Consider the following 14288-nt stretch of genomic DNA (forward strand, 5'->3'; position numbering starts at 1 on the left):
AACATGGATGAGACAGGCTAAACTAGAATAACACAGACAGGAAAATCTCACTTATCTGTGTGAGAGTAAATGAGAGTAAATGGATGAGGGAATGCAGTGTAGTAAAGGTGGGATGCCTAGATCACCTGCGATCACCCCAGAGTATAGGGAGAAGGACAGAGAAAGAGAGAAATCAAAGGGAGAAAGAATGTAAGAAGGGGAAGTAACGGCGACCATGGATCAGGGGTCTGGGGTACATTGGTTATGTGGGGAAATAGTATAGATTAATAATCAAATCATAGACTCGACAAAATTGAAAATGTGCAGTCCAAACTACAGCCAAAAAACTTAAAAATCTGTCTAGGTTTCAGGCTGGGAGTCGGCATGTGGGGAGGAAACTTGAAAAAACCGGTGAAGGGAAGTTGACACTCGTGGTGGGATTGTTGCTAAAACATTATATGTCTAAAATTCGAGTGTCAATAACTGTGTAAAACATGGCTCTTACATTAAATAAATATTTTTACATAAAATCAGTAAGGACACATTTTCATAAAAAGAACGTAACAAACATGACATGTACAGAAACATTCTACTCAATATAAAGAGAATGTAAAAGTATCTGCATACAATACAACACAGTAAGGACTTATAGCCAAGATTTATAAAGCACTCACAATGTTCATAAACAAAAAGTAAAATAATCTCATCAAAAATGAGAAGAGATGGTACAAGGGTCAAGGTTTTGTATGCGATCAACATCAGATTGAATCCTAGAACCACATATGATCCTCTGAGCAATGCCAGGAGCACTCAGTACTTCTGCATGTCACCCCTATTTCCCCCACCATGAATTAGAAGAGAATAGCAGACACTTCTTTAAAGATGTACAGATACCTACTAGGCATATGAAATAGTGCTTATCATCACAACTTTTTTTAGGGAAATGCAAACCAGAAAAACAGCAAGTTATCATGTCATAATAGAAAGAATAGCATATATCAAAAAGTATTAGAAACTGCCAGTTTTGACAGGGATGTGGTGAGAAATAAATTTATATTCACTGATGATAAGAATGACCTTTGATTCAGTCTATATGAAAAATAATATAGAGATTTTTCAACAAAGTAAAAATAAAGCTCCCATACCCAGTGATTCTACTTCTTGTCAGCTGCTTCCCAAACACAAAGCATTAATGGAGAGAATACATGTGCATCTATTTTCACTGTAGATCTTAATACAATGTTAAGAACATGGAAATTACCTAACTGTCCAACAATGGATAAAAGAATCAAGAATCTGTGGTATTTTAATAATGAATAAGTTTGTAACTGTAATACATAGTGACTAAAACTTAATGAAAGTTAAAAGTATGTGAAATTATAGCAAAGTGCTATCCGTTTGTCCCAAAATATGAAATATGAATAACATTTAAAAGTTCACTGCAACATAGATAGAATTAAAGAGCAAAACAAGTCAGAGGGAGAACAAAATATACTGAATGATCTCCTTCACCTGTTGAATGCAAAGAATACTGAACACCTAAACATTCTTGGAATACAAACAAATTGCTAAATAGTAGGGCGAGGTGGGTGGTGAAGAAAGCTAGATAGGAGTGAGATAGAGACAGTGGTGAAGGGTTGCAGACACTTTGGTGGTGGTTGTCTGTAGTAATTTTGTCTCTTGCTACTGTAACATTTAATACTATTATACCTATATAAACTATAATAAAATGATAAAAAGACAACACGTTATTCTCAACTGCACAGGGACATTGTCCATTATAGATAACAAATTAGGTGCAAAGGAAACTCTAACAACTGTAAGAAGATTTGAATCACATCAAGAATTTCTCTAATCATAATAAAATGTAACTGAAAATCACAAATAGTAACTGAAAATTCACAAATGTAATATAAATGACACATGAACCAAAATGAAATGAAAGTGAAGATTTAAAGATCTCGTGGGAAAGTAGGTATATAATAACAAAAATTGTCAGATGCCAAAAAATAGCTTAAAGTTTATGTTGATAATATCTACATTAAAAATGAAATCACAAAGAAACTTTGTGTCTTGAGAAACTTAAAAGAATATTAAGGGGCTGGAGTGATAGCACAGCGGGTAGGGCGTTTGCCTTGCACGCGGCTGACCCAGGTTCGAATCCCAGCATCCCATATTGTCCCCTGAGCATCGCCAGGAGTAATTCCTGAGTGGAGAACCAGGAGTAACCCCTGTGCATCACCAGGTGTGATCCAAAAAGCAAAAACAAACAAACAAACAAAAGAATATTAAGCTAAAAGTTAGCAGAATGAATGAAATAAAAATCAAACAAAAATAAATGAAATAGAGACCAGAACAAAAGAGAAATGAAACTAAGCTGAGATTTGAAGTGATAAATATTGATATGACTTTACAGAATTTACTAAAGAGGGAGTACAGGGATGGTTGCCACAATATCCAATAATAAAAACAGCATATTACTAGCATAAAAATGAAAGACAGGGGCTGGAGCAATAGCACAGCAGGTAGGGCGTTTGCCTTGCCCTCGGTCAACCCGGGTTCCATTCCCAGCATCCAATATGGTCCCCTGAGCACCGTCAGGAGTAATTCCTGAGCGCAGAGCCAGGCGTAACCCCTGTGCATTGCTGGGAGTGACCCAAAAAGCAAAATGAAAGACAAATGTAGATCAATGGGACAGAACTGAGAGCTCAGAAATAAATCCTTCTATAATCATATGCAACCAACTTGTATTTGATAAAGAATTGAACAATAATTAAAGGGGAAATAGTCTATTCAACAAATAATATTTAGAAATCTGGATATTCACATGCCTTCTCTTTTACTCCACTTGTAAATATTGAATTAGGTTAAAGATTTAAATGTGTGATCTGAAACTTTAAAACTACTAAAATAATAAACAGGTTAAAGGTCTTTGACATGGGTGTTGAAAATGGTTTTTAAAATATTGATTAAAATTCATAAACAACATAAACATGAAACAAGTGATAATTTATAAAAATTAAGAGCTTATGCTCTAGCATGATATTTGAATTAATTAGACACAGATCTGTGGAACAGGATTGAGGGCACAGAAGTAGAAACTCACATGCACATATGTGGACAATTACTTTATAACAAAGTATCCAAGAATATAAGTGGAGAACTGAAAGAACTTCCAATAAATGGTACTTGCAAAACTAGAGTCTCATGGGGGAAAAAATGAACTAGACCACCATTTTATACTATGCATGAAGAATAATTCAAGATAGGTTTGAATATAAAACTCAAAAGTATAAATAAATACAAATAATATGTATAATATACATAAATGAAGGCATAGGTATTAACCTCTCTGACATCAGCTTTTGGGGATGTTTTCACTCCGAAAAGCAAGTGAAAACAAACCAGAAATAAACAAATGGGGATATACCAAACTTAAAAATCTTCAGCACAAGAGATACCAAAACAAAATGAAAATGCTGCTTACTGGGTGACAGAAGATATTTTCAAATCATATACATATATAAATATATGACAAGGGTTTTAATATTCCAAATATAGAACTTATATAACACAACAACAAAACAATCTGATTAAAATGGTCAGGGAATCTGGATAGACATTTTACAAATGAAGACTTGTAGACATCTAGATGGATAACTGAGAAAAGGGGAAAAAAGGAATAGGTGAACTAATTATCTCTTATTTTTAGGGAAATTTAAGTAAAAACCATAATGAGCTATCATTTCATATATTGTTTAGACTTCTATTAGAGAGAAGACAAAAGAGTTGGAGGTGTGGCTCAGTGAACAAATGCATACTTTACATATGTGAAGCCTTGAATTCAATTCAATACCCAGCACTTAAAAAAAATAGAAGACAAAATAACAGCAATTGTTTGAAAGGGGTGGATAAAGGGGAATCCTCACACAATGCTGTGGTAATATAAACATATTCAGGCATTATAGAAAACATTAGAGGTTTTTCTAAAAATATTATTCATCAAAATACTTTATAGTACAGAAATTCCACTTCTAAGTATTTAAGAAATAAAACACTAGTTTAAAATGACAAATGCAGTATTATTTTAAGTAGCCAATTTATCAAAATAATCCAAGTAACCATTGAAGATAGAAAGAATAAATATAATGTTGTATGTACCCACATAGAGACACACACAAGAATACCATTTGGATATTTTAAGTATGAAATCTTGCCATATGCAACAACATAGATGATTCTTAAGGTTATTTTGTTAAGTGAAATCAGAAGGGAGGTTATTTAGTCAGAAGGAGTATGAAAATTTTTCATACATATGTGGAATATGCAGAAACTAAGAAAATGAACAAAGAACAAAACAAAACAAAACCCTTAGAAAAAAGATCTGTGGCTGTAACCAGAGGGAGTGGAGATTAAGAAAGGGGTGACACAGGTAAATAGAGCTAATTGTTTGGTTGTGGATGAAAACTAAACTTTTGCTACTAATCATAATAAAGTATACAAAGATATTAAATTATAGTGCCACATAACTGAAACTTATCTATTATTATAAAGCAATGTTATGTCAATAACTTTTTATTTTGAATAGCAAAATATTCAAAATATTTCAATAAATAATAAAGATTAGTATCTGAGAGAACCCAGGTTTTACATTCTATAGCAAATTATGTCTTCCAAAACAGCAGTTTTTATGTAGAAAAAAATGGAAAGAAAAAATAACTCGTGGAATGTGAGAAAATATTTGCAAACCAACTATCTGATCAGTGATTATAATGCAAATGTATAAGAATTTTTATAAGTCAATAGTAAAAGCTGTGTAATCTCAAGGCAGCTAGGGAGAGCCCTATGACTCTCTCTCACTGCTTGAGTTCAGTGGCCTCAGGCTGCTTCTCCACCCGAGGTGGGACGATGCCATCGGCGGACAAAGGTGGAGACGAGGGCCACCAGGCTGGTTGGTGGTCAGTTGACATTTATTCCATTCTCCCTACGCACCTGTTCCAGTCTCACTGTGTCCCTCATTCTAGTCTCACACTGCCCCTCATTCGCATCCCTCCTGTCTTTCCCACTTATCCCTCCACACTCCCTCTCACAGCTGCATCTCGTCTTCCCACGCACCTGCTCCTACATTTTTCCCTTACATTCTTCTCCCTCTGTCCCCCTTGCTAGTCTCTCCCCCTTGCTAGTCTCTCCCCCTTGCTAGTCTCTCCCCCTTGCTAGTCTCTCCATCTTGCTGCCCTGCTCTCTCTCTCTTTAGTCTCTCTCCAACTCCCTAGTATTGGGGGTAGCAACATCAACATATCAGAGGCCCTTCCTGATCACCCATCAGGCTCAAGGGCAGAAATACCACCTAAGGGTGTTTTCTCCTCTCTTTAGTCCAATAACTTAATTAACATCTTAATATTAGTTATTTTGTATGGACACAGTAAGAGATACATTGAGTTTGTAGGCTGGCTCTCCTGGGAACATCTTGCTATAGATCTCAGACTATAGTGCTCAGGCCAGATTAATCTTTCCTAACCTTATCAGGATTCAAATCTAGTTACTACTTTCCGGATCATGATAGAATTTGTCCATGACCATGCTCTTAACTTACAGTTAAGTATTATGGCACTTTGGCCAGGCCTATTTTGATGCCAGGGTAGCTCACTTCTTGCCCTGGGTCCATCCAGTTCCTCGTCGGGACCCTGCTTTCAGGGTGCTAGGAAGTAAGGGCAACTGAGGCTTAAGTCAAGAGAACAGATGTCCAGGAGGTAATATTTTCTGGAGTTAATTAACTTCTGAGTTACAAAAGCATAGCATTAACTCTCTTCCTGTGTCTATACAAAAAGGACACTGCTCTGAATTCTGATCAGGAGGCAAAGGTAATTGACAGATTTGGAAGCAGAGTACAAAGAAAGAAGTTACAAATAAACAAACAGGAATGGGAGCACTGTGATGAGAGTAACCCAATACATCTAAGCTTCCTGTGGCAAGGCAGAAAGGACAAACCAAGGTTATCCTGCAAAAAACAATGATTTTAAAATGGACAACAAACGTTAGTAGATATGTTTCCTAAGAAAAGATAATAGATAACAATTATATGGAAAGATTTTAAAAATTAGTAATCATCATGGCAATGCAAATCAAGACCACAAACTTGACACCTGCTAGAATTTCAATCATCAAAGAGACAATACATAAAGCTATCAGTAAGGATGTAGAATTAAAGGAACACTTGCGCATGACTAGTGGGAGTATAAATTATTTCAGCTACTAAGAAAAACAGTAATGGAAGTTGATGAAAAAAATTTAAATATGATTGAGAGTACTCAATTTTGGTTATATAACTAAAGGAAGTGAAAACACTATCTTGAAGATTTATCTCCACTCCCATGGCCTTTGCAATGTTATTTGCAATAACCAAGTCATGGAAACAACCTAAATGTCAATTGTTAAAAAAATAGCTTAGGAAAATGTGATATAGATGCACATATATCATCCATGTAAACACAATGAAATATTATCCAACTATAAATAGAAAATACTGTCTTTTATGACATCAATTGACCTTAGGGTCAATATGTCAAGTGAAAAAATGTCAGAGACAAGTAATATATGCATCCATTTATATGTGAGATCTTAAAAAAAGAACTTGTATAAATAGTGGAATGGTGATTAGGGACTAGGGACTGAAGGAAAGGGGAAAAACTGTATCTTTAATGCCTAAGTTATAGAATCGAATGTATAGTAAAGGGAATATAATTAACTTACATTCAATATATATAATTGAAAGCTGTTAAGTGAGTAGATCCTAAATGTTATCACCACAAAAATGTACATGTGAGACTGAAGACATTAACTACCCTTATTTTGGGAATAATTTTGCATCACATATGTACACCAAAGCATAAACATAGCTCTTAAATTATGTATGATATATGTGTCTGATGTCTCCATAAACCTAAAAAAATTAAATTGAAAGATTAAAATAAAGGGAAATTGAAAAATAAATAAGTAAAAACTGCTATAACATACTATCAATAATATATGCAAATTAAATACTTACTAATACACTAATATTTATAATAATAGCCAAAGCAGAAAATATTTCATTATTGTAAAAGAAGGTGAAGTATGAAGCATATTGTATGCATGTAGAAGCATACGCTGTGTGTTTTTCTCTTAGGAGAGCAAGTATGGAGCAGTATCTGACAAAACTCAAATTGCATATAACATACTGCAAACAATAATAAATAGGTATTGTGTTGCATATACCACAAAGAAGCTCTAACTCATCAGTTCTAACTCATCAGCTCAGAAAACATGTACACTGTGTTATTACTTCAACACTTTTACTGAATTTCTGGTGTATACTGTTACTGTTTTAAGTAGTAGGATTACAATTTTTAACAAATCAGACAAAAATTCATGTCATAATAAACTTACATTGATTTATAAAAATAAGTCGAAATTACTATCAAATAGAAAATAAAAAACAAGACAAAAATGTGTAAATAGTTATTTTAGTTAATTATGCATTCATGAAAATAAAGATGGAATGGAAGTATTTCCACTAAATGCATAATAATGTATATCTCCAGAGAGTGTATGTGTGAATGGAAAGAATGAAATAGAATTTTGGATGGAAAAAGATTGCTTCAAGTTTACCTATAATAATTGTAGCAGGAATGATACTTCAGTGGGTATGGTCCTTGCCTTGCATGTAGTCAACCTGGGCTATAACCCCAGAACCTCATATGGTTCCTCAAGCCCAATGGAAATGAATCACAAGTGATTCATGAGCTCAGAGCCACGAGTATGCCGTGAATACAGCCAGATGCAGTCAATAAAACAAGAAAAGTGTTTGCCTGTAATATTCTTTTAAATTGAGATAACTTTTAGTTTATGTATATGTTTTTGGAATACAATTTTATGTATCTTCAAAGTAGTTGTTACTACACAACCAAAACCAAAGAATAAACATTTCTTCATCATATATAAAATATTTTATTTAATAGACAGCAAATATAAGGCAAATGTGACAAAATGCCTTATATTTGGCAATGTTAAAATGTGATCATTTACCACACTGGTTAGTATGAATCCTGGTTTTTGTTATATTGTTTTCTGCACATATCTATTTTATTGAATTCTCAAATAAAACATAAGTAAATAATCAACCAAAAGAAATTAATGGATGATAAATGCTGAGAGAATAATACGAAATATCCTACCCCCTCCTTCTGCGTTCTTTTTTTTCTTCCTACCTACTCTCCACTTCCACCCTTCTCTATTCAACCCCCTTCATTGATCTCAGTAGTACTTTCACAGTATCTGTCTGTCTGTCTGTCATCCCATTGCTCATCGATTTGTTCGAGCTGGTACCAATAACGTCTCTCATTGAGAGACTTATTGTTACTGTTTTTGGCATCTCCAACACGCACGGGTAGCTTGCCAGGCTCTGCCGCGTGGGCTCGATACTCTCCGTAGCTTGCCAGACTCTCCAAGAGGGGCAGAGGAGTTGAACTTGGGTCAGCCGCGTGAAAGGTGAATGCCCAACCGCTGTGCTATCGCTCCAGCCCGTCACAGTATAGTGGAGTCTCTATTTTTCTTGGTGAGTTTGGCACCTGCTTATATCTCAGTTTAATTGTTTGGAGCAACTACAATGCAAATGTATATTTTAACACAATTGTTAACATTACTACCACTTCATAGTTATAGGCTGGTTGATCTCATCACTTTTGCCTAAATCAACTCTCATTCCCAGTAATGTATTTGCAATTACAGTGAGAGACAGCTCAACTGACAGCAGAGTCTTGCTTGAAGATTTTGTGGTATTGAGCAATAGCACAGCGCTAGGGCGTTCGCCTTTCATGCGACCGACCCGTGTTCGATTCCTCCGCCCCTCTCGGAGAGCCCGGCAAGCTACCGAGAGTATCACGCCCGCATGGCAGAGCCTGGCAAGCTACCCATGGCATATTGGATATGCCAAAAACAGTAACAATAAGTCTCACAATGAGAGACATTACTGGTGCCCACTTGAACAAATTGATGAGCAACGGGATGACAGTGACAGTGACAGAATATGTATGTTATGATAAGTTAGTAGTGCTTACAATATTAACTATATTAATTTTATTAAAAAATTATTTTTTATTGAATCACCACGAGACAGAGTAAAAAAGCTGTTCATTATCAGATTTCAGTCATACAGTGTTCCAACACCCAACTCTCAAACCAATGTATATTTCCCACCACTAATGCCCCAGATTCCCTCCTGCCACTCTCCTCCCAAACTCCTATGGCAGGCACTTTCTCTCTCCTCTCTCTTTACCTTTCTCTCTCTCTCCTCTCTCTCTCTCTCTCTCTCCTTTTGGGCATTATGGTTTACAATACAGATACTGAGAGGTTTTCATGTTTCTTCCTTTACCTATTTTCAGCATGCAGTTCTTATCCAGAGCGATCATTTCCAACTTTGTCATAGTGGTCCCTTCTCTATCCCAATGATTATGTACTTGGGCATAGGAATGTTCATCACTAATTAAACATAGAAAGAGAATGTCAGAGAGAGAGGAAAAGGCTAGCCAAGTCTTTGTCAATGCATCATACATTGACCATTTTAGTTTTTACTAATAAGTACCAAGTATATATGTACATGTATAATGTTTATGCTATAATTGCAATGTGTATGAAATGAAGGAAATCCTAAAAATTGACACACACATATCCTTCAATATATATGTTTTACACAAGCCAATGCAATAATACTAATAGTAGTGAGGATAGCTTATTTATTTGGTTGTGAGGATCTTCCAAATGATGAGATATAAAAAAAACCTTCATCCATGTCTATATTTTCATTTAACAAGGAAGTTGGTATCTTCTATCAGAATTTCTCAAAAAATTTGTCTACCGCTGGGAAGTTGGTTCCTTTTTTTTCTTTTCTTTTTTTTTTGCATGTTTACCTTACGTTTTTTTTTTTTTTTGCTTTTTAACTGAATCACTGTGAAATAGGCCATTACAAAACTGTTCATGATTGGATTTTATTTATAGAGTGTTCCAACACCATCCTTCTACCTGTGTACATTTCCCAGCACCAGTGTCCCCAGGTTTCATCCCATCACCCCCACCACTCACCCCCTGCCTATCTCTTTGGCAGGAGCTTTCTCTCTCTCTCTCTCTCTCTCTCTCTCTCTCATCTTGGGCATTGTAATTTGCAATATTGATACTGAAAGTTTATCAAGAATATCACTTACTGGGGGCTGGAGTGATAGCACAGCGGGTAGGGCGTCTGCCTTGCACGCGGCCAAGCCGGATTCAAATCCCAGCATCCTATATGGTCCCCTGATTGCCGCCAGGAGTAATTCCTGTGTGCAGAGCCAGGACTAACCCCTGTGCATCGCCAGGTGTGACCCCCCAAAAAAAATAGAATATCCCTTACTTACTTTTAACCCTCAGTGCCATCCTCTACCTCACACTACCAATTAGCCCTCTAATCATGTGACTTTCCCCACTCCATTAATGTGCTTTCTACTGTGGCTCTCTTGCTCCTGGTTAAGAAACCCCATTCTAGATGGCCAAATAAGAGAAAAGGATAATGTATGTATGTAATGGGTTCCTAAGTTAAGGGAAATGTTTTTAAATTACATAAAAGGGCCTATCACCTCAATTTGATGTATATATGTATATATATTTATATGTGTTTATATTTATAAAAATATATTTGCATATATATATTTGTACATATATGTATATATACAGGAGGCTCAAGCAATCACATGGGGTGCCAGGGATTGAACCTGTGTTGGCTACAAGGAAGGCAAGTGCCTTACCTGTAGTACTATGTCTTCAGCCCCAAGGCTATACATTTAAATTCATTTAAAATTATATTTTAAACATATCCTTTGAACTCATTGTTGCAAAATAGATTCCCCATGGCTCAAATTTGCTACACAGAAGCTCAGATATTCATTGACAAGTTCCAAGATAGAATATAGAATAAGAAAATGGGAACAATGGGAGACATGGAAGTAATGAAAGTAAGAAATACATAGCAGGCTATAAGAGTCACAATGTTTTACATAAGCCAATGCAAGATATCAGTGCTTTAACTTTTTTCCAACAATGGGATAAATTCAATTTGGAAATGGCCATATTGGTACACACCTACAACATTTGATATTGGTCCTTTCAATGCTAAGGTGTTATGTGATCATTAATTTTAATTCCCCTGAAAGGTAGTGTTTACTTAATCAGACACTCCACTTATATTGTGGAGTGAAATCGTTTGTAAAATGGCATTTAGTTTTTCTATGGAGGCATTTGTATTGAAAGAAATCTAGCTATCCTACATTTTTTAAATGGACCAAAAGGAAAAGGATAGACACATATGATATCGTTTATATGTGGTATTTAGAATAACTGGATAAGAGAATTCAATGGTTTAAAGGGGGTGATATCTAGATCACCCCTAGCCTCAGAGTACAGAGAGGAGAAAGAAAGAAATGGAACTGAGAGTCAAGGGAGAACAGATAGATGAGAAGCAACAGAGAAAATGTGTCAAGGGATTCAGGTCCATCAGTTGTGTGAAAAAATAATAAAAATGTACCTGTCGAGAGGAAAGTCTGAGGTTGTTGGGAAGGGAAGGCTTGGAGGGAGGGCATCTGGGAGCATAAGTGAACAAAGTTCATCCTGGTAGTGGGATCGGTGCTAGAACATTGCATATCTAAAACAAAGCTTTGAATGACTTTGTAAATCATGATACATTAATGACTATAATTTTTAAATGACCTAAACCAACTATCAGTAACTTTGTAATTTGTGGCTCTTTAATAAAAAATTTTAAAAAATGCAAATAAAAGCATCTACCATGGGGCTGGAGCGATAGCACAGCGGGTAGGGCATTTGCCTTGCACACGGCCAACCCGGGGTTCAATTCCCAGCATCTCATATGGTCCTCTGAGCACTGACTGCCAGGGGTAAATCCTGAGTGCAGAGCCAGGAGTGACCCCTGTGCATCCCCGGGTGTGACCCCCCCCAAAAAGTATCTACCAGACAAAAATCAAATAAAGATGTAAGAAATATAAAATAATAATAACAATAAAATAGTAATAATAATTTCAATTTCAGTCTGGGTTTTGCTGTGTGGGCGCAGAGAGCATAGAGGGGAGGAAGCCCTTCTCCCTGCTGGCAGCCAGCTCACTTTCACTTTTTTTCTCATGTGAACAGCAACAGGACCACAAGCTCAGGGGAGTCTTTATTTTCCTCTGACCAGGCGGCTTCCCAGGCCTGCAGCAGTATCAGCCTTATACCCGCAGCAGGGTGGGTGCTCGGCAGGGAGGGGAGGAGGTCTGCCAGGGCCTGCATTTTGCCAGGATTTCGACATCAGAATTGTTTCTCCTCATGCGGCTGAGCCTGTGGGCTTCCCTGCGTGGCCGGATGCTGAAGGTGTGGCCTCTTTCTCGGTGTTTCCCTCACCACCACCTCCAAGTTCTCCCACCTCCAGAGAAGTCTGCTTGCCCTCTTGCACATCTTTTTTCCTTTTTGGGTCAGAGAGTCTCTTGCCCCCATGCCTAGCTGTCTTCCCCGGGGCCCCTTGGAGGGGATGGGCTTCAGTTTCCCTCCCTGCCCTGAGCAGAGCTCCCATGGCTGAAGACCTGCAGAACCTAGCCACAGCCATGCTCAAGGCCCCTCCCTCTCCACAGGTTTGGATAAGCCTCAGGAATGAAGGAACCGGCAGAGGAACCCAGGTGTGTGGGACCCAGGCCTGAGACCTCCAAGCCTGCTCGAATTGGGCCTGGGCCTCTTCCGCCCAGATTCCCCATTTTCCAGTAGCTAGGTGGTCATACCCAGGGACTGCCCCCGGCCTCGTGTAATCCCATCAATGGCCAACATCCAGAGACTATAAAACCAAGCTCCTGGACATCTTATAGCCTAGTTCTCCCTCTGGGAGAACCTGGCAAGCTACCGAGAGTTTCCTGCCCACATAGGCAAGCCTCGCAAACTCCCCATGGTGTATTCATATGCCAAAACCAGTAACAATGATGGGTCTCATTCCCCTGACCCTGAAAGAGCCTCCAGTGCGGCACCATTGGAAAGGACGAATAAAGAGAGGCTTCTAATATCTTAGGGCTAGGACGAATGGAGACGTTACTGAGACTGCTCGAGAAATTCGATGAACAACGGGATGATGATGATGATGATGATGATGATGATGATGATGATGATGATGAATTTCAAAGTTTAATGGTCCAAGGGCCAAGGATATAGCCAGCACTAAAACACTTGCCTTACATATGTGAGATGTTAGGTCTAATTCCTAACACTGACTAAAGTAATGAAATGAAATAAAATTTGGTCAAGCATCATGAAGCTGCTCTCATCACTAGTATCTACATGAATGTTCATGTTACAGCATTGTACTCAATTTGATTTTGTTCTGTTTTGAAAAATGTAGCTGACAAAAGTGGTAAAAAATCACCATCATCATTATCATCATCATCATCATCATCATCATCATCATCATCACCATCATCCCGTTGTTTGTCGAATTTCTTGAGCGGTCTCAGTAACGTCTCCATTCATCCTAGCCCTGAGATTTTAGAAGCGTCTCTTTAGTCATCCTTCCCAACGATGTCACATTGGAGGCTCTTTCAGGGTCCGGGGAATGAGACCTAGCACTGTTACTGGTTTTGGCACATGAATACACCATGGGGAATTTGCGAGGCTCTCCCACGTGGACAGGAAACTCTCGGTAGCTTGCCTGGTCCTCCCAGAGGGAGAACTAGACTATAAGATGTCGCACAGCTGCAAAACGGCTGTGCATTTCCAGGAGTTTGGTTTTAAAATATATAATATATAAAATATTTTTAAAAATATATTTAAAAATATATATTAATGAATAACTGAATGAGGAAGTGTGATGTAGTAAATGGGGGATGCCTAAAACACACTAGCTCTAACGAATAGGAAGCAACGATGAAGCACAGAAGCAACGAAATCTAGAGGGGAAGAAGATGAGAAAGGGAAGTAATGGAGGAACTAGGGTCAGGGGCCTCAGGAATACTAGTGATGTTGGAGAGTGGTATATCTAATACAGATTAAACAACAGCAAGAACAGGAGATTAAAACTACAGTTACAGAACTACAATCACCAAAGGTGACATGTGGAGATAGGTTGGAAGGGAGAATGGGAACACTGATAGAGGGAAGTTTGCACTAGTAGTAGTAGTAGTCATAGTCGTAGTCACAGTAGTAGTAGTAGTAGTAGTAGTAGTAGTAGTAGTAGTAGTAGTAGTAGTAGTAGTAGTAGTAGGTGTTGGAGTATTGTA

Source organism: Sorex araneus, chromosome X, assembly GCF_027595985.1.
Source record: "Sorex araneus isolate mSorAra2 chromosome X, mSorAra2.pri, whole genome shotgun sequence".
In the NCBI taxonomy this organism is placed as follows: Eukaryota; Metazoa; Chordata; class Mammalia; order Eulipotyphla; family Soricidae; genus Sorex; species Sorex araneus.